Raw genomic sequence first — 26,485 nt, forward strand, 5'->3', positions numbered from 1 at the left:
TTGAGGCATTCACAAAATAAATCTCAGATGCTCTTACCCGTTCAGCGCTCATTAGAACTGGGCAGTTTTTCTCACTTTCTTCCCAGGTTGCTTTTAAGGGAATGTGTGAGAAACTTGGCAAAAAGTCCTCTGTTCCCCTCAGTTCACAGGTCATGTGCTGTATTTCAGTTCTCTTTATTAGACCTTTCAACACACAGATGAAAGAATCTTCCAGCTGAACCTTTTAAGAACCTGAGGGCTTTTGGATTTAAACCCATCGAAAAATATCAGGTCTCCAATTTCATCGATACTATTAGGGCTCAGAACACTGAAACCTCCTTCCACAGGGAGTGAAAGAACAGTGGATCCTAAAATTGGTTCACAATTATATGGTCCATTGAAGTCAACAAAGGTCACAGGGCTGAATGGAAAACATTAGACTTATATCAGTCCCGAAATAGGCCCACGTGCTGGTGTCACTCTTAGCCCCAGCTGCCCGTGGGTGTCACTTTCATGAAAATCCAGTGTCAGAATAACCTCTATGATAGTTTTCTCTTCCACTTTGCTCCAGAGCTTCGACTCGAATATTTTGAAGAAGGAAATCATGCAGGAACTTGTAAAGTTCCTCATAGATATTAGATAAAGAGGCGCTGAAGGTTAAGGGAGTAGACTGGATAAACATTTGACATAGTGGTTCCAGAAAATTCTGTTTAGGCCCTGAGGGATGCCATTGACTTTAAAACATATTCCTCTTGATCATTTACCCTCCTCCTCTGTTATGTTTTTCAGTTCTCACATACAGTATTTCATTTATTCCTCACAACGGTCTCTTCTGTGAGTTGGTCTGAGAAAGCCCCACTTGCCTGGCTTCTTATTGGGTAACAGGAGCCAGGAGGAAGTTGAAGGCTACCTAAGGCTGCACAGAGCCCTCCTTTAAACCATTTGACTTTGTACAAAATCATGAACATTACATTTAATTACATAGATGCTGAATTCTCTGATACAGTTTAGAAGTTTCCTTCTTTACGAACTCACCTAAAATGATGAGAGTTGGATTTCTTAAATTAAAACTGTAAAAAATCTTGCGATTGTGTAAATATTTTGTGTAAATATTGTGTAAATATTTTGATTTTAAAGTAACACTTCACTGTCTCTCCCCCATTATCCTAGAGGCGTTTGCCTGTTAGGATGGGGGTAATTTTACGAGGTCGGCTTTGTGATTTGGGACTTTTACTGTGATGGGGAATGAGAAATAGGGAGGCTGTTTTGGAGGAAAGAGAAGATGTATTTATAGATAGAAAACCTGCATTCTCATGTCAGCACACTCCTTTCTACACTGATGACCTTGGACAAATTACTTCATCTTCTGGAGACTTAATTTCCTCTCTACAGAGTTCAACAGGGTTGTTATGGGGTCAGATAAGATTAATGTGTGTGAAAATACCTTGGTAATAATTCAGTGTTATATTCCCATAAAGAGGCGTTATTCAAATTGATACCATTTATCACTGCAGGACTGTCAGGTGCTAGGATAGTTCTAGGTTTTATGTAAATAGAAGGGTAACCAAGACAGAGTGCCCTGCCCTCCAGGAGGTTTTGTTTTTGTGAGTGTTCTGGATACCACCCAACCAGTAAAGTGTCTGGTGGTCCTCTACATCACTCCCTCATTTCATTTCATGGTGCATGATCTTCTTCCGTGGTGAGTTTGGGCACAAGGGCCAAGCTTTCCTTCCTTGACAGCTTGGCTTGACATTGGAAACTGAATTTATCACAGATGGATTCCACTGGGGATCTTTTGGGAAGGAACCGTCAACATTCCCTGAAGTAAGGTTGTTTCTTTTTGGATGGCTTTATACTTTAGCCATCCAAATGAACCTTTTGCAAAAACACAGTCATTACTAGAATATATGATGATTTTTCGGACTTATGTTTTGCAAAATAAGGCAGGCCAGTGCAAAAGACTGTCAGTAGTTTGGAAGCCTCCTGAGCCCATTACCAATAAATGGCCTCATTTATTAAGAAACAACACAGTCTCCAAAGCTTGGCCTTATTTTGACTTGTGAGTGTCCCAAAGCCCTTGTGGGACAGTTCTTTACAACTTATTTCTTCATATTTTGTTCAGTTGTATTTTTATAATTGTCAAATCGGAGACACTTTTAATTTTAAATGTTCCGAGAGTTGAGCATGTTTATTTTACTTCCCTGATTTGTATACATGTAGGCCTTTGTAAGGGTTAAGGTTTAATTGTTTTAAAGTTACTTAATTGAAGCCTGCAGAAAACACACATATGTGAAGTGTGTATTTATAAAACATATGATTAGGTCATGATTCTTGATCAGAAGAGAATATTCCTATCAGTGATTTGAATGTATGACAGTCTGGATCTAACAGTGTTCTTTTTAGTTCTGGATTTTCTATTTGCCAGAGTTCTGATCCTTGCTTTTTTCTTTTTTAAGTTGATTAGCATTTTAGTAGTACCTTGTAAAGGGCCTGGCCACAGAACTATATTTTTACATGACAAATTATTTTCATAGTTTGAAAAAATTAGTCTGAATACCTTTTGTTCTGGCAGTGCCAAATGATGTAATCTTTGAAGAAATGATGTTTGCTGCTACTCTGAAGAGTTCTGCTAACAACATGAGAAGAACCTGTGGGTACATATGGGGGAGGTAGTATATGTTTGTGTGCGTCTTTGAAATGCACAAACAAATCTAAGGCTTAGATACTATGGGATGGGAGTATTACTTTACCCTTATGCTAGGGGGTGCTAATTTAGCCCAGATGTCCCTGATATAATAGAACAATGAGATAACCCAACTTATTTTTGGTTGGAGCTTTTCACTTCCAAATAGGTCCTAGGGAAACTCTAAATAGATAAACACACACATTGTAACGAGGGACTATACTTTTGTGTGAATGGCGTGGTACTTATGAGGAGATATTATTCTTGTAGAGGCAGAAGGTATACATCCGACGATGAAGAAAGCTTTTTCATACATTCAGGAGATGACTTTTGCCACTTACCACGTACCAGGCATGGAGTAAGACTGGAGAGGCAAACATTGGTAATGCAGGATCCCTCCACAGAGGCAACCCAGGCTGGTGAGGAGAGAGGAAGACATAAAACCTATCTGCATGGCAGTTTCATCCATGATTGAAGACAGTGCCAGGAGCACAGAGTATTAATGAAAAGAGCTTTACATTTGGAGAGAGAGTCTCGGGTTCTAATGCTGCCTTTGTCCCTTGTTAATTATGTAAACTTGGGCACACCTTAAAAATATCTTTTAGTCTTTGTCTCCTCAAGTGGAAAAATGGAAGGAAATTCTTTCTAGTCACAGAGCTGTTCTTCTGAGGATTGAGATAATTATATAAAATGTCTGCCTGTCTGGCACACAGTAGAGGCTTAATAAATGCTGACCGCAGATCCTTCTTTCTCTGAAATGATAATGATTCCATTTTGTTACTCTCCCCCTCTACACATACCTCTGCATTGCCCTGGAATCCCGAAGAAGGCTTTTGACCCTTTGAACCGGTTCATTAACAGGATACAGCTTCTGCAAAAGACAATTTCGTTATTTATGCACGTAACAGAGCATGAGGGGACAGCAAAGGAAAGCGCTCTCCACATAGTGGCAGGATGGGCTCATGGCTAGTGGGATACAGTGTGGGCTGATGGTGTGAGAGGGCACAGAGGGAAGGGACGGAGGGCAGAAAAGAGGCCTCATTGTGGGGAATCAGAAGCTGGTGTCAGCTGGGTCCTGCCTGACTTGCAATGTTTTTGGTCATTGAAAGCATAGCCTTTGGCACCCCGCCCCCCCATTCATCTCCCTGCCCCTTTCCAGGGGGACAGTACCTGCAGCTTGCAACAACCCCCATGTCTAGACTGTGACCCTGGACACAGTGAGCCGAGGTTATGATGCCTCTGCTAGTCTATGGAGATTTTTTTTATCAGAATGCATTTTAAACACTTGCTTCACACAATCCATCTCGCACATGACTCTTGGCAGAGTCAAGAAGATATTTTATTGTAGAGGATTAACATGTAAATCATTGCTCTGTTTATATAATGCTTATTCTGTGCTTACAGAATGATTATACCTTGCTTGTATAATGGTAGATGCTCGAATCAGAATGATGCTCTTGGGTTATCATTTCCGTGTGGAAGGATTTCTTTCAGAAAGCCATTTTCAATTAATTTAAGTAAAGGAGCTTCTTACTGCTTCTGTGTGAGACACTCCTGAAAAGCGCTCAAAGGCACTGGTCAAATACACAGCGCTGGGGTTATTTTTCATTTCATTATGATTACATGTATATATAGTATAATCTTTGCATTCTACTGAGCAGCTGAGACTTGGTTCTTTTTTCTTAGCACGATGAATCTGTGTATTGATGTAGGAAGGTTATATTTAAGAAGATGTTAGGGGGCTTCCCTGGTGGCGCAGTGGTTGCGCGTCCGCCTGCCCATGCAGGGGAACCGGGTTCGCGCCCCGGTCTGGGAGGATCCCACATGCCGCGGAGCGGCTGGGCCCGTGAGCCATGGCCGCTGAGCCTGCGCGTCCGGAGCCTGTGCTCCGCAACGGGAGAGGCCACAACAGAGGGAGGCCCGCATACCACAAAAAAAAAAAAAAAAAAAAAAAAAAAAAGAAGATGTTAGGAACCCCCAGCTTCCAAGTTTGGAAACACAGAAGGTTTTCCTGTTAAAATCACATCATATATATGCAACACATATACATACAATCAATCACATTGGAGAAGAGAAGCAGGCACTAGAGTGTATTCTGCAAGCTCTTCACTTCTTAGTAAGTAGCTTTAGAACCAACATTCCGCCCAGCGTAAAACAATAAGACCTTGTTTTGCTTCTTTAGAACATGTAAGAGAGATTAAAATTCTTTGGGAAATGGTTGAAAATATATATTTTTTTTTACCCGAATAGGTAAGGAACCAGTCAAATAGTGCTGACAGCAATGGAATGTAAAGCTCAATTCTCATAATCTCTGAATCCCAAAGGAATGCAAGGCAGACATCCATTCAAGTCACAAGTTTATAACTGGGGATTTGATTTTACCATGTGCCAGGCACCATGCTAAGTTTTGTTCTGAGCATTTGGGATACTCTTTCAAAGAAGACCTCATCCCTCCTCCCCAGGAAATCTAATGGATTGACCTAGAGTTGCCCTTTTCCAAACTAGACTCATCCATCTGAATGAACTGGTTAAAAAACTGGAGGAGCTGGTTAAAAATCCATGTTTCTGGGCCTGAGGCCTGGAGACCCCGATATTTTAAGTCTGTGATGAAGCCTGGGAATGTGGATGTTCAAAAGTTCCTGGGATTGGAGATCACTCACTGATCATTTTTAGAATTTTTTCCGACCCAGAGACTCAGTGGTTTTATAGTTGTCTGGTTTAGAGTAACTTGTGAATTTCTGAAAGTATTTTTCCCATATATTTTGCCACATAGGAAATATTGCTCCATTTAACCCAACTCTTCTAGGGGAACCTTCTGAGGGACCAGATGTCAGGGCTGGTTTCTCTCTTGGTAGCCACAGTCTCCTGTGTGGTTTCTCCACCATCTGTCTGTACCATTCTTGGTGTCCCCAGAGTTAATCCCCTAAGAAAGCAAATCACATTGCATTACTAGTCCTATGACTTGGATTTCCTGTCCCCCTGGATAAAGCCCATCCAAACTTGTTATCATGACACATGAGATCCATGACAATCTGGGTCCCAAGCATCACTCAGACCTCATTCTCCAGCACCCATCCTCAGCACCCACGCTCCAAAGATGGTAAGGCCTCTTGATAGTTAGCCTTCCCCATGCTGTTTACACTTTACATAGAATATTACCTGCTCACTCTCCATTTGGCAAACTCTTTTCCTTTAAGACACACAGGAATGACACATTCCCTCCCAGTCAAAATTAGTCATTACTTTCTCTGGGCTTCTAGAGCATTTTGTTTGTCACCTTATTAGTTCCCTGTTGGTGTTGTATGTATTGTAATGTGTCTGTTCACGTGTCTATCTCTCCCAGTAGACCCAAAAACCTTGGCTCATTCATCCCGTCTCCCTGGTACTAACAATAGTGCTCAATGCCCCAGGTTCTGCATAAATGTAATTGAATGAATAAGTATATAATTGTGCTGGACAATTCTGGAAAACAAGAAGATTCATAATCTAGTGACAGGGGCTGCTTCCTCAGAAGTGCTTTCCATGCCTATAGATTGGTGGCTCAGTGGGGAAAAAATACAACCACCACCATTCTGCCTTACTGTAAGAAGGTTTGTCAGGCAAAAGCCTTTTGGTTAACCCAACCCTGATCAGCATCAAGCTCTCCAAACCTCACATGAGGCAATTTCAAATGCCACACTCGAATATCTGTTTAGAGAAGGAATAATTTTGCTTGATGAAGTATCTCTCTTGGCACCGAGTAAAACCATCAGTTAAGTAGATGTTCACGCAGATGTGGTTTCCACAAAATGAGAAATTTAACTTATAGTGTTAACTTTGTGTCTCTTTCCGGGCAGAATTCAAGAGAGCAAAGCAAAGAACTTGTGACAGTGCTGTGCATTTGCCCTCTTTTTCATGTTGTTGCTCTTCGTTTTTGTTTTGTTTATTTTATCGTAGGCACATTATTTCCTGATGGCGATATCTGAGGAATGAGGGCCCTCCAAAGAGGAGAAAAGAAGACTAGGAATCATAGATCCTTAGTCACTCTGTCTCCACAAAGCAGGATCCACCCTAGTCCTCATGATTTGCACATTGAATGCAGCAAAGCACATGCAAAGGTTGCAACAGATTCTAAACTTGCATGGTTTAATGTGATCACGGTAGTGACAGAAGTTGGACTTCAGGTCCTTCTTGTTGGCCAAGAGACAATTCTAACACCTTGCTGCTTTTATGGTAGACTATCGCTTGATGGACAGAGAGGACTTGTTTGCAGGTGGGGGTGGTGTATGCACATATAAACACACTCTGTTCCCTCCTCCCCCTTTTTTAGCAAACTTTTCAGTAGCTAAAAGAGTAGAAGATAGTGGAGCACATTTTGACATGCCCACACCTTAACCCTTGGTCCCCTCTGGGCTGTCTATATACTGGCAACACTTTCCATGCCAATAGGCGACCCATGGATGACCTGAGATGACTTTTGATAAAGTACTCTGCTTGAGTTCTCGGGGCTAATCACCCTGCCCCCCCCTCCCCCGCCACAAGGATCTTACAGGGTTAATTTATGGGGCTGTTTAGAAACAATACGCTTTCCTGATTCTTGAATCATGCTGGGTATCAGTAAGGCCACATGCTCGTCTAGGGGGATTACTACTACTACTAATAGTAGTAGTAATAATAATTAACAGCAGTGATTGTATTGATTATACAATTCATTTAGGATGCTTATGCAGTTCATGTATATTATCATGTTTAAATATTCACAAAAACCCTGTATAAGAGGTTCTGTTTAGAAATACTGCTAATAACCCCAGTTTACACACAGGGAAACTGAAGTAGAGCAAATTGCGTCAGGTTGCTTATCTTATTTTGTAACTGCAGTTAATTAGTTTTATAGGATAGGTGAGCACTGGGTAATTTCCGAAATCCACTCTAAATTTATTTTTCCGTGCCTTAAAATCAAATTCCGGGATGATTGTTCACTGTCCTCTAGGCAGCATGTGGTCCAGCTTTCCATATTCGACTTTTTAATAGGTAACTGTCTAAGAAGTAATTATTTGCTCTTTGCCATTTTTGAGTGAAAGCAGTTCTTGGGTCTGTCCATGCATTTCTATAAAATGGGAAGAGAGAAGAGTCATTAATTAGAAGATAAAGTGTGACAACTTCTAGCATGTTTTCAGTACTAATCAAAGTCTGTGGTAAGTACCTAGTGATTAAGGAGTCGGTTTTCGGAGAGCAGACTCTCCATTTCTTGTCTTTACCCTTTTACCAGCACTACTAATAAATAATTAGATGGACTGATTTGAGATGCACCTCTTTTTCCCTGTGGGGGTGATAATGGACAGTGGAATGGCCAAAGGGCAGATAATAACATAGAGCGAGAGGTTTCTGAGAGAGCCTGGAAATGACTGACAATTGACCGTACTATGAATAGATCAGATTCTCTCCTTTTCTAAATCTATGTGATTGCTCAGGTGGTAGACCCTGTTGGGTGAAAAAATGACCCAGAGATGGTCTGGGAAAGGCTGTTGCATGTTGATAATTTGAACATAAGCCCAGTGCTTACAGGTCGTCACCCAGTTGAATTTGATTTTTGACCATCCCTCTTTCTTCACCCTTTCTGCTGATGCCGTCATCTCTGCATGTATTTTCGTTGCATTTTATGAATTTGCAATTATTTGTCCTTCCTAGTTCTGTATACATATTCTTAATTCTGTCTAAATTAAGTGATCCATTGCTTAATTCTTTCATTTCCCTGTAGGCAGCTAGACCATGGCTGCTGTTGTTTCTATGTTCTTTTGTCACCACATGCCCATCATCTGTCATGAGACTTCTGTGGATGGGGTGGCATAAGACGATTTCTAAGTTGGGTCAGTTTGGACAGGCTCGTGGATGGGGCAGTGTATGGAAGCACGCTCTGCCCACGTGTGGTAGCCATTTGATAAGCGGCTCCCCAGCTCCAGGGCCACATGCAAACACCAGCTCTGTTGGCCCTCTGGTGAATTCTGTGTTATTTCTGTCTATGGCAGAAATTTTACCTAATGCTTTGTGTCCACTATCTGTGAGCTCATTTAAGGTGAAGCCCTTGCCCAACAAATGTTTGAGGAGCTAAATTGAACCAAAGCATTTGCTCTCTGCAGTCTGCAGCTGAGAAGTAATCAGGCCACGTGGAAGAAACTGAAACATACCAGTGTCAGTCTTGCTGGAAATGGCTGCCTGGTCTCTTTGGACCATGCGCAGACCTATAAAGGATCAGCCTGCGACCCAGGGTCACTCTTCCCTCTCCACTCAGAGTGGTGAACTCACTTGGATTTTGTTGGAATTCAATGTCGGTATGTCATTTTAAACAAAGTCTCACTCTGTTTAATTCATATGTCTTTATTAAACAAGATCCGCTGTCTAGAACCACTGCTTTGAGTCATCTTTGATTACTCCCTTTCACTCACTTTCAACTGTTCTGTCACTAGTTTTATGCATCTTTCAAAAATTCTGTCCTAAAAAAAAAAAAAAAAAAATTCTGTCCTTCTTGCCCTTTCACTTTGGCTGCATTGCAGGTAAACCCAGGTGTTCTTTCCTCCCCTGACTTGCACACCACAGCTGCTCTTCCTCATTTTCAGGTGGATGCTACTGCTTTCCATTATTCACAGGGTCAAGGCTAAACTTTTAAGCTTGACACTCAAGGCCATTCTTTCCGTGGCTTTCCTTTATCTTCCCAAAGAAAGTTAGTCTTCTCTTCTGAACTAAATGTAGGGTGAGCCCTCACTTTTATCTTTATAATAGTCTCATTGTGGTGTAAAATTTTACCTGGCGCTTTGTGTCCACTGTCTGTGAGCTCCTTTAGGGAGAAGGCCATGCCCAGTAAATGTTTGAGGAGCTCCATTGAACTCAGGTATCTGACTCCAACCTACCTCTGAAACTTATAGCACCAGTCTCTATCTCCATCAACATATACTACTTCCCATCATTTTCAATACTGAGCAAATTAATATTAACAGAAGTTTGCAGAAATAACTCATGCATTTGAATTTCAAAGTTATCTAATAGAAGCTTCCCTTGTTCCCTCTGTGGAACACTTTGTCAAAGCAGTGCACTCTTGCTTTGAAAACAGGAAGGTAGAACATTCCAACAGCACCATGAACCCTCTGTTTATATTTGTAAAATCTGTAGTCTTTCCAGACCTCTAAGCAAGAGCAAATAGAAATAATCAGAGGCATTAGACTTGATTATGTTGAGCTGGATTCTTATAACTGAGGCTGGATAGCCAAAATTAGTGGTGTGATGGTTTATACTGAAAGAGATGCTTGCAATATTGCAGAACCACAGACTGCAGCTTGCTGGAATCTTTGAAGACATCTGGATGTTTTGAAAAATGCAACGATCACATGCTTTTTATTATCTCCATAATTGTATTCTTTCAAAAAGGGAGCTGCATAACGACAGAGGGTGGGTGTAGTGGGAAGGCCATGGAGTTTGCATTCACATGGATGGCTTTGAATCTGGTTCTGCCGCAACTAGCTAGAGTAACTTGAGCGTGTTTCTTCACCTTGGGTCTACTTCCTCCATTTGTAAATGGAGGAAAAATAATATGCATCTCACAGGATCACTGTGACAAATAGATTAGGTGATGCCTGACACACATCAAGTACTAGTAAGCCTTAGCTCTCCTTCCTTTTGCACTCCAGCTTGGAATAATATGAGTGCTGTGGTTTATAAATGGCTATTTTTTTCCTACATAGATAAGGCAGTTCTGTAATACTATGTCACTGTTTCCCTAAAGGATCTCTCTGTGGGGCAACACTGCCTCTTGCCCAATTTCTCCATAACAGTATTTATGTCTGGGGTCCAGAAGAGGAAATGATATCTTAGAAATAGTTATCACTCTGTCTCAATTAGGACACTCACTGTTGAAGAACTCTTAAACACACTTTGCTTCTGGGAAAAAAAGAAATCTCTCCAGCAGTCTTATCACCTCAAAAACAGTGAGTATCATGGATTATTAGAAAGGAATTACTCAAAGAGAGCGCTCTTAAAAACAACTGCCCGCCAAGGAGTCTGGCTTATCAACAGGCAAAAAAAGAATTTTTCTACTAAATTTTAGCTTGTCACTATAAACATGAAAATGGCAATACTCATAATATATTCTGTGGGGACGATGCAATGAGTGTTTCCACTAGGTGAAATTCTCAAGTAAGAGCTTCTAAGAATGAACATTAACTCTTCAAGAACCCTAGGGAATGTCTATTAGGAAATAAGTAAACAGCAAAATGAAAGCTATTACAAAGAGGGAAGCAAAACAGGCAAATCTAGTAAATAATTTTATTGTGGACCACATTGTGGAAAATATGATGGGATGTGAGGCACATTTCATTTAGCATGAATGACCAATGTGATTATAATTGGCTAATGAATATGTTTTCTTTTTCAGCATAATATTAGTGTCATCCAGAGTTATGAAGGTGTTTTTCATATCAAAACCCCACAGCCATGAGAAATTATATTCGTAGACTTATTTTCTGGTAAAAAGTCAATGTTGTTTCAGCTTCACTTAGATTTCAGTTTAAAGGCTTGTCTGCAGTCTGAAAACACATGTTAGCAGATAAAGAAGGATCTATACCACATGACTTTATTTTTTACCCCTATAAACCAATATCAGAGCTTATCCTTGATTGTGTTTTTCTTTGTGTGGAAATCTTGATCTTCTTGTATAAAATACTTCGGAAGTTTGGAAGGGATCTCATGGGAGAATTGTAGTATTTCCTTCATTAGCGATTTTTCAGATAACATGAATAATTATCCTGATGGTTTAGCTTAAATTTGGTCTCCGATGACAGGCATGCAAGCAAGCTGTCTTGTCACTGCCCACTCTCGTTTCATGATTCTTTATTTCTAGATCATTAATGGGATTTCTATGAAAATATATAGCAAATAGAATCCTGAAGAGATGAGTATTCAGATGATTATTAGTCCTTAAGTGACAGAGAGACTTGTAAATAATGGAACGTCGAGAGAAATCTCTAATTTCATTTAATGGTAGCTTGGCTGTGATTGTGATTCCACCTTTTTACCAGGACTCCTAACAAGAAGATGAAAGGATTGCAACTTCAAGTCCCATATTTCTTTTGCTCTTCAAGATTTAGAGCACGCTGCTGATGGAGGAGTGCTAGCTGGTATCTGTGAAATGTGCTGAACAGGACCATTAGGCCATAATTGAAGTGATATAAGAAACAGGATTGTTTGGAAAAATTAGGAAATGGAGGTAGACTGGAAGCTTAAGAGGAGCACGGACATGCTGCTGGTAGAGATAACTTTCTAGAACCTCCTTTTCTGCCTACAGTAGCTCTTAGCCTTCTCCAATGGAGAGTAATTGAGAATTCATTAAAAAATGCAGTGTTTGCTTTTTTTTCATATCACTCTATGATTTAATTCTCTGGAGCCCAAGTGATAGCAATAGGTGCTCCCATGTCACCTCTGCTTGTCCTGTTCAACGGGAGGGGTTGGGAGGGGTAGTACCTTGTGGTCATCGGCACATCCAAACTTGACTCCAGGTAGAGGGAATGTCAAGGACAGCATGGTTGTTCAGTGTTAGTATTAGGTGGGCCTGAGTTTGAATACCAGCTCTATTACTACCTAACTGTGACACTTTGGGCAAATTATAAATTTTATCTCAACCTCTTGTATAAAGTGAAGACATTAATATTTTATAGAGTTCTTATAAAGATTAAGTGAAATAAACTATGCAAAATATTATGCCTAGTAGGATCTTAGCATATTGTTAGTTTTCGGTGTGTTTGGCTAATTACCACTGTATCTTAAGTTCTTGAATGAATGGATGGATGAGTTCATGCATGGATGATTTATATGTATGTTCTGCCTTGAAATCCCTAAAAGATTCATTTTATTTAGGATTGCAGTGGACCCTAATGGAATAACTAAAGATTTAATTTAATTATTGCTGGAGAGAAAGCGTGGCATGAAATGGAAACATGAAGATGGGAACTGTTTTTTGTAATCCTTTCCATTTTTGTAATTCCTATTTCTTTTATTTCCTAAAGCTTTCAGTTTGGTTATATCATTTTACTTTCCTATCTCCTGTAGTAGGTGGGGTGTGTACAATTATCACTATCTCAAAGATTCCCAGAGAGGAAGATGAAATGGGGAAGGTCATGTCCATTTCTGTTTTGTATAGCTATGTACCAAATAGTCATCTTATCAACAATTGGTGCCATGAGCTGGACTGGACAAGCAGTGTGGGATCATCAAAAGATCAATAGGCTAGTGGGCAGATGTTCTGAATTCTAGTTTTTGTGCTGTCTCTAAAAAAATCTTTGATCTCTGTCAAATTTCTCAACTGTCTTGAGCCTCAGTTCCTTCATTTGTTTAAGACTGGACAGTTCCCGTAATTCTTTAATTCTCAGAATCTAGGGAGCCAGCATTAGTGGTTAGAAGCTAGGCTCTGCTTGGGCTTGTAGCTGCCTTCACTACTTCACAGCTCTGGCACCCTGGCAAGGTACTTAATCTCTATAAGCCTCACCTTTCTCATCTGTGCAGTGGGGACAGCAAAATTAAAACGTCCTTTAAAAAGTTGCCATGAGAATAAAAAACAAGGTCCTACTGTATAGCACAGGGAACAATATTCAATATCCCATGATAAACCGTAATGGAAAGGAATATGAAAAAGAATGTATGTATAACTGAATCACTTAGCTGCACAGCAGAAATCAACAGAACATTGTAAATCAACTATATTTCAGTAAAATAAATTTTAAAAAAAGAAAAAAAACCAAAACCCCAAAACCAAAAATAAACCAAAGAAAAATCATGTTAATAAAAAAATGAAAATAAATATATAAGTAATCGAAATAAATGTGAGTAGATTTAATTCACACATTAGTTAGAGATTCTCAGATTTGATAAAGGAAATAAATGGGTATTATGCTATTTAGAAGAGACATCTCACCCCTATTAAAAAACTATACCTGAAGTTCTAAAATAAAAGAATAGAAGATTATACCACACAAAGAGAAATTAAACAAAGCAAACAAATAAACAACAAAAACTCCACCATCAACAACAACAACAGTAAAACAGAAAGATGCCAAAGAAAAAGAAATTGATAAAGCAGTAGCAACAACCAATAACTAAAAAACAAACGAAACACTTAAGAATTATAGAAAGGAAAATGTAAATCATGTATAATGCCAAATACTGGTAATGATCATCACTATTATTATCTCCATAAGTTTTTCCAAATTTGGAATTCTATTAAATATTTTTTTATTTTTAAAAAAACAAGTTGCCATAAGGATTAAATGCATGCCGAGCATTTAGCATAGTATCCAGTGCAGTTATGTGCTCAATAAATATTAACAAGTCTTCCAACATGACTTATTCCAAAAAAAGGTAAGGCAAGCATCACTGATGTTTTGGAAAAGAAATAGACGTTAATGTGTCCCTGTATTACTGACCCAACAGCCCAAGTCATGCCCTTCGAAGCTACCAAGGGCAGATGATCACAGAAGAACATCCCACAGGCCTCTTCCGTGAGAGGTGTGGTCCCTCTCGTTCCCTCTAGGAGCTCAGCCAGTGTTTCATGAAGATACTGTTGATGATTCTGCCACAGCATGGAATTTCCTGGTGTAGACAGGTAAGACACGGAGACCTTTCAGTTTATGGAGCGATTAAGAAGGCTGATCGTGAAACCTTTGATGTGAAGAAGTGATTCCAGAAATCCTTCCAAGAGACCTGCACTGCTGTAACTAATGAGTCTTGTTGCTCATGTATCTGATGCTTCTGCCCCTGCATTATTTCTCTGAAAAATTTACCAGCCTAACCTCTAGGTCTAGTTTTAGAAGACCGTGGAGGAATGGCATTTCTGGATGCAGTGCTCAGGCTAGGACTCTCACATTAAATTTTAACTAGGGGATTTTTTGTAAATTAAATACTTTCAGACACAATAGATAGTGAATAAGGCAGGGGACACTGAGAGAGCAGCCACCTTCCACCTGTTAGTTCTTTTCTTTTGATTCAAGTAAGATTTTACAGGTATCTGCGTTGGTCTTTGTTATGAAATGCACACCTGTTCTCCTTTGCAGCATTGAGACAGAGCAAAAGGGTGCGGTGGATATTTTGCAGTGATAAAGGTTTACTGGCCACAAAACATAAAATCGGGATGAGATGTAATGATACAGTCTTCTTAAGGATGCAAACAGGGTATTTTGTAGTGGCCGACTTTTTCTTTCTTTTTTTTATAAATTTAATTAATTAATTAATTTATTTTTGGCTGTGTTGGGTCTCTGTTTCTGTGCGAGGGCTTTCTCTCGTTGAGGAGAGCAGGGGCCACTCTTCATCGCGGTGCGCGGGCCTCTCACTGTTGCGGCCTCTCTTGTTGCGGAGCACAGGTTCCAGATGCGCAGGCTCAGTAGTTGTGGCTCACGGGCCTAGCTGCTCCGCGGCATGCGGGATCCTCCCAGACCAGGGCTCGAACCCATGTCCCCTGCATTGGCAGGCAGATTCTCAACCACTGCGCCACCAGGGAAGCCCCTAGTGGCCGACTTTTAAACACTTGCCCCCAGTGATCCATTTGCTTTCTCTTCCTCTCCCTCAGTGGGCTCTGCCACTGGGACCATCTAAGGGTCCTTTCACCTTGTTGAACCCCTTGGGATGATGGCTGTCTGAATTACACTTTTATCCTCAGATTCCAGCACAGATCAGGGATATAGTAGGGTTTCAACGAATATTTGTGGTGGAAAGGAGTGAGAGAAAGGAGGGGGAAGGAAGGAAAGATTGAGGGAGAAGGTAAAAAGAAAGATGATTTCAGGACTTCCCTGGTGGTCCAGTGGTTAAGAATCCACCTTCCAATACAGGGGATGCAGGTTTGATCCCTGGTCGGGGAACTAAGGTCCCACGTGCCGTGGGGCAACTAAGCCCGCACGCCACGACTACTGAGCCCCTGCACTCTAGAGCCTGCGCGCCACAACTAGAGAGAAGCCCACGTGCCGCAACGAAGAGCCCGTTCATCGTAACAAAAGGTCCCGCATGCCTCAACGAAGATCCCGCATGCTGCAACCAAGACTGGATGCATCCTAATTAATTAAATAATTAATTAATTTTAAAAAAAGAAAGATGATCTCATGTTACCTTCACAGATGAGTATAAGTTTTGGTGGTGGTTCTGCATTGTAATTTTGGAAAAGGATAGAGCCTTTCTGCCCTACTGAAGACACGGCATAACAGAGGACCTTTGGAGTGCATTAAAACACAGCTCTGCCTATGTGCTTGACACAGTTATCCAAAAAACAGCATAGATTCAGTTTTATATTCATCAGCTTATAAGGTAGGGCAGATATTTTCAAATGTGATTTTGAGGGTTTCAACTGAAAGGAAAATCTCATCAGTAACGGAAAGCCAAGCCTCCCTTCTTGTTTTCATTCTTATGTAGAAGAAAGGGGGAAACATTTTATTTTTTTTTCTTTTTCAAAGAGCTGAACTTATTAGAGAGTTTCATTACTCTCTGCAAGACACCACAGGGCTTCCCTGGTGGCCCAGTGGTTGAGAGTCCACCTGCCGATGCAGGGGACACGGGTTCGTGTCCCGGTCCGGGAAGATCCCACATGCCGTGGAGCGGCTGGGCCCGTGAGCCATGGCCGCTGACCGTGAGCCATGGCCGCTGAGCCTGCGCGTCCGGAGCCTGTGCTCCGCAACGGGAGAGGCCGCAACAGTGAGAGACCCGCGTACCGCAAAAAAAAAAAAAAGACACCACATATTTTTAGGTAAAAAAAGATTCATGATTGAGCCAGCGATCAACAAGTACTTATTGAAGTCCCAAATACCAGAAAGTTCTAAGTGCTAGTTTAGTGTTCTTCCTGCAGGATTTAATAAACTGTCATCTTGCAAAAAAGACATTGTAGAAGATAAACATTTGTCAGTGAGCGATCACAGGGTGCGGACGCCTTTCCTGCAGAGTGGAAGTATTATGTGCTTCATTTCCTGATATATTAGTGTACCTAAGAAATACAGTCCAGGATGTATGACATTTTCATTTTTTTTTCAAAGCTTGCCAGTGGCATACAGATGACTCTGAGGTTTTATCAGACCACGTCTGTGTGGTTTGAATGTCTATTTTGAATCCTCCAACCCTTTTCCTTAACTGAATCCTGATGTTCTAGTTAGAGCTGACAATGAATTCTACTCACCTAATTGGGCCGAGACTCTTTCCCTCTTAAAATTGTGATATTTCTACTTGATCCATTATTTGTACAATTTAATTCATTAACTTTGACCAAACAATTAGGATTGTGAATATGAGTGTGGTGTTTAACTTATCTGAGGAATGGATAGGTTTGCCATTCCTTTCTGAATTTAAAAATAGAGAGGTGCTGCTATGAATTTCAGTCGACTCGGCCCAGTTAAGAGAACAATTCTACATCACTCCTGGATGCCTGCTAAGGTCTGATTCTGAGGTCCTTTTTCCCTGAAGGTGGTTTGTTGTCCTGCAGTCAGAGGTGGTGCTTGGTACCACGTCAGCTTCCCATGCCCTCACCCACTGGGTATAGAGCACACCTGCAGAACACACTGATGTGGATTAAAGACCTATAACATCATCTAATAATGCCTTTCTAATGGAGACAGGCATCATTCTGGTAATGCAGTTGTGGTCCTTAGAGACCACTTGGTATGCTAGTTTACTCTGTGTAAAAGCTATCTTTATTGAAAGGGAAGGAGAGAAAATCTAAGAGTGACGAGGTACTGAAGTCTTTTCACATCAGATTTCACAGTAGATTCAGATCTTGAGCTAAGGGGCCAAAGGAGGTTAGCAGCCCTAATAATCTTGCTGTACCTTCAGAAATGAACTAGTTGCTTTGTCAGAATATGACTAAATTCCTATGAGATGCTACAGGTGAGCAACATAGCTATTTCTTCCCGATCTAAAATCTTACAATGAATCTGGTAAGGAGAGAAGAAAATGGGAAGAACCCCAACTATTAAAAATTAGAAAAGTGATGACTAAAAACACTTTTAATAATTAGCAGGAGAAAGGGACTTCCCTGGTGGCGCAGTGGTTAATAATCCGCCTGCCAATGCAGGGGACATGGTTCGAGCCCTGGTCCGGGAAGATACCACATGCCGCAGAGCAACTAAGCCCATGCGCCACAACTACTGAGCCTGCGCTCTAGAGCCCGAGATCCACAACTACTGAGCCCACGTGCTGCAACTACTGAAGCCCGTGCACCTGGAGCCCGTGCTCCACAACAAAGAGAAGCCAGCGCAATGAGAAGCTTGTGCACCGCAACGGAGAGTAGCCGCCACTGGCCGCAACTAGAGAAAAGCCTGCGCGCAGCAACGAAAACCCAACACGGCCAAAAATAAATAAATAAATGAATAAATACATAAATAAATTAAAAAATAATTAGCAGAAGAAATAAGCATAAAGAAGTACGCATGTTTCTATTTTCTAGCAGTGAGATAATACAATATAGATAGAAGGCATATAATTAAGAAATTCACTATTAAGTTGATAAATTCAGTCTTGTGAATATAGAAGATTTGTACTCTCGTAAGACTGTCTGGAATATACGGTGATTCTCTTAAAATTAAAGCAGTAATAAGCAGTGCTGTCTGGACGTTCATAATTTTTTTAAGGCTTCATATCCTAGTGACAACTATATGGATTTCATCTGCAGTATTCGCCGTTCTAAAAGAATGCCCACTGGGTGGTTGAAAATTAGGTGTACATGGGTGTGTGCAGGGCACACTAATTTTATTGGTAAGAGCTTAATTTCAGATATTTAACTTACCTTTTGACAAGCTCTAGCCTACATCCCAAATACCCTGCTTTCTTTCCCTAAATTCACCTACAGGTAGTGCTCTATTAATTTTAAAAAGTTAGTGATAAAATTCTGTTGCTAAAAATAGTGTAGCTTTAAAGGAATCATAGCCTGAGCTTGGTCTGAGGACCACACATGTCCCTTGGAGAAAATCCACTTTCGACCCGGCAAGTTGCGTATGTTCTATACTGCAGGGGCGCGCCAAGGCTTAGAGGCAGTTGTAGGAAATGATTAAGCTAGCGCTGGAGGCGGGCTCCGTAGGGCTCAGATCCCTCCTCGTCATTGCACTTGGTTGCCTTAGGTAAGTTACTTGTCTCTCCGGGCCTTAGTTTTCTCAACTAGAGCATGGAGATAATGTCTACCGCGTAAAGGTGTTGGGAGGATTAAATGAATTAATACTGTGTGCTCGGAACAGTGCCTGGCATGTAGTACATGCATATTAAAGTAATAACTATGACTATTATAAATAACGCCTTACTAGCACAATTTCTCTACCTTTTATAATTGATCTAGTAAAAGACTTTGTGAACTCTTCCTGTTTTCTAAGTGATAAACCCCTTCAAAAAACACAGACCCTCTTACTTGATGGGAGGCTTAAATTCATAACTAATTTAGAGTGTTCTTTTTTAAAGCATTTTTATGAGATAGCTCTGTTACTAGTTTGCTGATTCTTTGAGAGCAAGGTTCATATCATATTTATCTTAAAATACCTCCACAGCTCCTAACTGAATATTGAATGAAGTGATGGATAAATTTGCTTAAATGATTTCTTCCTTAAGTTTACCGCATTATGACTATGAGGTATTATTAGTAGGGTACCTGGATTTTCAAAAAGGAGATGGGCTAGTTAACATCCCTACACAAACCCAGAAAGTATAAAAATAAAAGCAAAACATAAAAGACACTTCTAGAACTAAATTGTGTATAACACAAGCTCATATTAGAAGGAAAATGGTGATTATAGAAATAGTGAACCTGGAATCCTTCTTAGGAAATAAAGCACATGATGGAATTTTGTAGACAGTATCTCTTACTGTGTTCTAAGTACAGACCATAAGAATAATGAAGCCTCCGTGTAGTCTGTTTTGCTCTTGGAAGGTGTATGTCTTCTGCGTGTGTGTGTATGTTTTCAGTTGGGTTATGATTTTGTCATTTTGTAAGCAGAGCAAGAGGCAAGGGGCTCTCCTTTGCCCCCAGAGTTATATTCAGGTCTTTTAGGGAATTAGTGTGCTCACCCTAAAACGTATGTCCTTGCTTCAAAAATTAATTTAAAAAGTAAGTAAATGAGAACAAACAGAGAAAACAAGCTGGGTGGGTGGAGGGAGGGGATTGGAGTCATGGGAATGGGCAGGTGCTTAGCTGATTTAAAATGAGAAGTAAAGCAACGGCCGACGTTCCTGGATAAATGTCGATATGCATTATTAAATGAAACAGTAGTAAAATATAGACTGTCAGAAGCATTTGTCTTCTAGAGACATGGGGAGAATTGAAATGCACTTTTGAAGGAGAAGTCTTTTTCAGTGCTTCTTCAGTCATTTTCTGCTTGAAGCTTTAATTACAGTGCTTCTTGCTACCTAATGCTTTCAGTTTAAAATCACATCACAAAACAGAGGGGAAGATGCAGTTGCTCAGATGAACAGCAGCTGTAGCATCAGTGTCAAGGTGTTTATTCACCAGGGAGTTCCCGCTACATGATTCCCTTCCAGATCAACATTTTGTTTTTCAAATCCTTTTGCGTCATGCATATTGGTTAGTGTTTCTTTAGAGTGATCGTGAGATGCTGTTATTGCCAGAGCAGTTAATAACCTTTAGGTAATAAGGTAATCTGAAGTAAAGGAACTAGTTATTCCCATCGCTTTCTCTGGATCTGGTAATGTGGGTGGCTAGTGGCTTCCTAACAGTTTAGTGTCCTCATCAAAGAAAACTGCGTTTAAAATATATTTATGAGGCCAGATAAATACACGTAAAAGCACATGTATACACATAGATATGTACATGTGAATATGCATCCGCATATATAGACATATATAACTGTCGTAGTTACTCCTGCCGAAGAATCTGTTATTCAGCTCAGCTGACACATACTTTTTGAACACGTGCTCAGCCTAGCAGTATGGAGATGCAGGGACTCGGCCCCTGTCTCAAGCTGTTCACTGTCTGGTGGTAGATGGACAAGAGGGCAAGCTGGGGTGGGGGGATGTACACAGAGGTCTGGAGGCAGAGTAGAAGTGGGGCTCATTCCTCCTCTGGGAGTCTGGGAAGGCTCCACAAGGAAGTAACCTTTTAGCTGATCCTTGCTGAAGGAACAAGAATTAGCTAAGCAGATAAGCAATGTGAGGTCTACCAGGCAAAGGAAGTAATCACTTTGGGGCTAAACTTACAGCAAAATGAATATGAGTTCTTTTGTTTCTAAATAGTTCAGCTATCCTTTGAAAGGCACTACCTAGAGGAAAGGGAGCCCCGGAGCTGAACCATAGTTGCATATGGTAAAGGTTATATGCGCTATGTAATATATGTGTATGCATACATATATGTGTAATGTATGTACATATGAGTACATGCAATATAGATGTTGTTGTTTATAAAGTCATTTTATGCTTTTTTTTTTCTTTTTACCTCTTAGCAGCTCAACGAATTAGAGGAATAGGATCATTGTTTTTCAGGTAAGGAAAGGGAGGCTTACAGAAGTGCTGTCACATGCACAGGATCATGTGGCTCGGTTTCCCTCCAGGGATGTTCTTGGGACTCACCACTCCTCCCCAGGTCTGTGCTGTCCATTGCCATCAAGAGGTTAGATGTCAGGGTACAGGTTAGACCCCATACCCTGGGCTTCCCCTGGCATCAGCAGCTTTTAGTGGCTTTCCTGTCTCCTTCACTCTCGCTTCATGTCGGATGGACAGGGCTTTTTATCTGTCTCAAGAAGCCCATAGGATTTGAGCAAAAATGTTGACTTTCTTGCATCTCTGCCAGAGTTTCTCCCTTCCCTCCCCAGAAATTTCAACAAATCTCTTCATGCTGCTTCCTCATTTCTGTTCTTCAAAGTGTTTCTGCCAGACAGACAGACCTTGTCTGTCCCAGCTCCGACTCTTCAGGGATGGGTAGGTTTATTTCTTTCTTTCTAAAGTTTTACTTGTCTACTGTATGTGGATCTGTACCCACCCGGGTGAAACAATTCTGTTTTTCCTCATTGCTATAGGTGAGACAGTGTGAACATACAATTACTTGAAACTAAGTCCAGAATCAGGAAGCACGAAGGAGAAAAACATCTTAACCTATCAGATTTAGAAATGATATCACACACACCAGAAACTGACTCCTAATAAAGACAGTCTTCACACATAAAATCCATGCTATGTGACAAGTAATTTGTAACAGCTAAAAAAAAAAGTGGTTCAGGGAAAGAAAATTGAAAGGTGCTAGGTGCAGTGTGACGAGTCTGCCTGCTCTGTTCTGAGATAGATGCTTGTGAGAAATTTTAAAAAGTAAATGAAGAATGTTCTTTTCTCTCCTTTTTTTTTTTTATACAATTAGATCTTTTTGACTACAAAAAAAAATGCAGAAGAGCAACTACTCTGCTACTTTAATTACTCTCCTAATTATAACGATAACCTTGTCACATTATCATAATTCCCAAAACAGAAAATGCAAGCTCCAAATTGCACTGATATTTGGTCATTTTACCTTGTTAATAGCTCACCGTCAGTGCGTGGAACACTAGATTTTTTCCCCTCATTACCTTTCTGTTGCACACTGGATATTTCTTTGCCTCCAAAGCTGATATTACATTCTGTCTAACATGCTTCTACTCAGCCACCCTCATTTCAGTGCAGCTTTTTAACATCTCCTCACTGTTTCAGAAGCCGTCTGCTGAGCAGTGTGTAATTCTCCCCTGGCTTTTGGGTAGTAATGGGAGCTGTATGTGTCTGGAGAGGGAAGCACACAGCCTGGGGTGAAAGTAGCTATTTATCAGGGTATCTCTCAATCTCGGTTTATGTTGCTGTAAAACGTTACCGTGCATATGTTCTGCGAGATTATATCCGCTAGAAATTTGTCAGCTATTGTCGACATACTGTAAGGAATGAGGGCCCGTTTTCTTCTAGTCAACGGAATTTTATTCTGCATTTCTTTGCCCTCATTTTCAAAGAGACTGACTTACCGGGGATACTTGCTTAATGGTGCCATCTGTTAGATTATGAATTGGGCAGGATGAGTGCTGGAAATATACTAGAACACTCACAGAACCCCGGCAGGTAGAAAACAAGGCAACCTAATACATGGCTTTTGCCTGCATGGAAATTCTCCTCCCATTATTACAGCAGGTGATATTGCTGACACCAGTAAAATTGCAGAAAGGCTGCCTAATATACAGTGATAAAGTAGGAGTGAGATCACGTAGAATCACACCGGAAACCTTTCCAAATAGAATGGTAAATTTCCCTTATTTTAAAATGTATAATAACGGAGCCTTGAAAATCATTAGTTCTTTAAGACAGCCCCAAGCCTTGGGTAAAATTACAGAATTGTTTCGGTGGTGGCTCTTGTGGTCTTTGTATTTTGTTTCTGTTGTTTGGCTTTAGTGCCCCTACCAGTTCCAGAGCTCCCCATCCTCCCTTCTGTGGGACACTTCTGTCACCATGTTTCTTTTCTGTCCTCAAGCTCTCTTACCAATACAACTGGTCTCAAGATAAGTTGGAACTCATTGCCACTACAGTGAATATGACTGACACCAATGCTCACTGTTTGTTTTCTGAAAGTATTTACATTTTAAAGCTATAAGTAAGGCCTTGGACTAAATGCAGATAGTTTCTGAAATGGAATGCTTAGAGCAGCTACTGAACAAATGGGGGAGAGCATTTGTGGAGGAAAGGCTTCATTTCCTTCTGAAAGTTACTGCACACCTGGTCAGCTTCTCGAGTCCATCTGATTCAGGTTTCCAAAGGGACACTTCATTTCACGTAGACATGGATATTTCTGAAATTCAAACCCAAAGTAATCGGACTGTAATGTAGACAATGTAAAGTTTTAATATTATTCCTGGATTCTCCATAGAGGATGTATGACAGTTGGCCTCAAGAAGACCAAGTCTGAGTACAGTCTCTACCCTTTTTTTGGCTGTGAGGCAGGTTATTTGACTTTCTGGAAATACAGTCTCCTCCTCTGTAAACTGAGGTAATAATACCAACTCATGACCTTGTTCTGAGAATCAAATGAGATGATATAAATATCAGAGAGCGGGAGAGAGTAGATGGGTATATAATGTCAGCTACTTGAGGCTAGTTCCCAACTCTCAACCCTACTCCACTTTTTCTTTCTTTAATCAAAATGCAAGATCTCTAATTTACTTCATAATTGTCTTAAAGATTGTGATGTTTATGGGCATCAATTATTTTCCTGTTCTTTAGGACATTCTTTAGGCAACGACAGTTCAATAACAAGAAAGAATGCCATCACATGATTGCATTATGTTCTTCAAAATGAAATCTATTGAAAGTTGAACAGTATAAACAACAAGGAACATAATCGGTCAGAGTGACCCAGGGGAAATGGCCCAATGAAATTAAACAAAGGAAATTTTATACTGTGAGGGAAAAATCAATGGATTGTAACAGAACTTGGTAAGAAGAGACAAAACTCTTGAGTCCCAGAGACCCAGAGGTGATTGAGAAGCTGTGTGAACTGGAACCTGGGCTTCTTGTTTTGCTTTTTGAAGGCTGTTTCCTCTGTGTTAAATATAAAGATAAATAATAAAGAAATATATTTTTAACTTTGTTTTTTCTTAGGTAAAGTTAGATAGCTAGAAGCATCAATAGGACATCTAGTTCTTAAAAGAAACACATACCATTTTTTGAGAATTATGGTCTTCTGGACACTGTTGACTTAGTGTAACCATTACAGAAGTCTTATGAAATAAGAATTATTTCATAATTACAATTACACCCAAGTAATATCACAACAGTTACCTCTGTCACCAGGGCCACACAACCAGAAAACGATGACATTGGAATGGGACCAGCTCTATGTGACTCCAGAGTCTATGCTATTTAACAAATGCCAGATTCATTGAATGCTTCCCAAGGGTACTTCTTTTGTGACTGACATCGTTCAGATTTTCTGTTACCTCCAAAGCCCAGTACTTTATATGATCTTGGGAAAGAAAAACAAAAACAGAGAGAGTTAGACTTCTCTCTCCAAAAACATGAAATAGCACATATATTTCCTCCTAGGTAGAGGATGTGTCTGATATTTGTATATAACTTCATAGATGACAGTTCACTCTAAATCTCAATGAAGACATAGAGTGAAAAAGAAGACAGCGTTGACACAGGTAGAAGTCCGAGCATGAAAAGGCCCTTAAAATAGGTACTCCTACATTTGATGCTTGAATGGACAGCTGGACGTCAGGGCATTGATCCCTTTCCTTCAACTGATCATAAGATGATGTTATCAAGGGAGGTATAGGGCAGGCAGGGGGGTTCACACTTCAGTGCACTGTTTTCAGGATTAGCATGGTGGAAAACCAAAGCGACACTTGGCAACCTGTTCTTCTCTGCCTGTATATGGAGAACGTTATAGCCAAATAACTTTTTTTTCATGTCTCATGGATTGATTTGGCTGATGACTATGTATTGCTTGAGTTGGATGGATAGGTTTAGAAGATTTAGTGATTTTTTTTTTTTTAACCCTTTGGTGAGGACCAATTTGGGAGTGTTAAAAGGGACACTGGTTTCCCTCATTTTAGTATAAATTGATTATCTTAGAGGGATGCAGGATAATCAAAAATTCAACAAACAAAAATTAACAACTGAGTTAGAAACATATATAGGTAATTAAGAGCCTAAATCATTACATGTCCCTTGTTCCAACCAAGACCGTTCAAAATGTATTCATGGAAGATCTGTGTGAAGACATTTTGACTTTGGCAAAAAGGGCTAGTTTTCTGAGTGTTCCTTTAGACTCATAGATAGCATGAAAAAGAAGTATTTGTAAGTAAGGTCCTGTAATATGAACCATTTTCTGTGTCTTTTGTAGGCATGGTTAACACTATTGCAGAAAAATGGTACTGTACCTCTCATGATTGAAACAAATGATATGTAATTTAATGTAATAGTTCTTAAACTGCACAGCTCTGCAAATCAACTTCTTCATCTATATGATGAGCATCATAATAGTGCTGATCTCAAAGGTTTTTGTGGTGATCAGTTGTGAGATCCTATCTAAAAGGGATTTGCCAGTTGAAGACTATTATTCATGTGTAAGTCCTAGTGGTGATTATTATTCTGCCTCTATGGGATAGTTCATACATTAAGACACATTTCATGTGGATTACCTTGTCCTGTCTTAAGTTTGTGCAGTAATACCCATTTAAATTTATCTCCTTTTGTTTCACGAAATTGTTCTTATCATATTTCCTGTATAGCCATGAATTAGCTCTCAGCTGCATCCCTGGTCTTACCAGAAAAAAACAATTTAATTTTATGATTCAATCAAGTCTATGGGATTTTAAAATATTGCTTCCTCAATATAAAAGAGAATTCAAACTCCTGAATTGTTGGGTTCCAATGAATTTATATGATATTGGAAGGGAAATTTTGAATGTACACTGGTTGTTTCATAGTAAGAAGGAGATGGGATATTTATCATATGATCTCTGGTTTTATCTTGTTTCTTTCTCACCATTTCTATGCCAGAAGGAAAAGAGTTGTAGAGTTATGAACTATACCAGTCTTAGGAACAGAATTTATAAGATATTTTATAGAACATTCAAGATGCAAAGCCACAGAAATCCTAAAGTCTTATTTTAAACTAGACCCATTTCTGTCATTTCCATTTCTTTCAGGAATCTTAAGAAAAAAGAAATGAAATACCCTACTTTATTTATTTATTTTTTTTTGTGGTAGGGACCATTTCTAAAATGGCCCCCAAATGTCCTATTTTTTTTTTTAACATCTCTATTGGAGTATAACTGTTTTACAATAGTGTGTTAGTTTCTCCTTTACAACAAAGTGAATCAGTTATACATATAC

General features: G+C 40.0%; 1 protein-coding gene across 11 annotated transcripts in view; it reads left to right on the top strand.

Moving 5' to 3' along the window:
• FLRT2 (fibronectin leucine rich transmembrane protein 2) overlaps positions 1-26,485 on the top strand; it is a 101,705-nt gene that overhangs the window by 8,044 nt on the left and 67,176 nt on the right. For 2 of the 11 annotated variants that reach the window (XM_028496268.2, XM_028496269.2), the window contains 2 exons: positions 14,111-14,282; positions 21,085-21,559. The exons of 4 other annotated variants lie outside the window; for them this stretch is intronic. The gene's annotated coding sequence lies outside the window, so the exon portion shown is untranslated. Of the gene's footprint in view, positions 1-985; positions 14,283-21,084; positions 21,560-23,863; positions 24,144-25,695; positions 25,714-26,485 lie in introns of those variants that run through there. 5 more of the 11 variants (XR_003682106.2, XM_028496267.2, XM_028496266.2 and 2 more) reach the window with 5 other exon arrangements.

This window comes from Physeter macrocephalus, chromosome 11 (genome assembly GCF_002837175.3).
Source record: "Physeter macrocephalus isolate SW-GA chromosome 11, ASM283717v5, whole genome shotgun sequence".
NCBI classification, from domain to species: Eukaryota; Metazoa; Chordata; class Mammalia; order Artiodactyla; family Physeteridae; genus Physeter; species Physeter macrocephalus.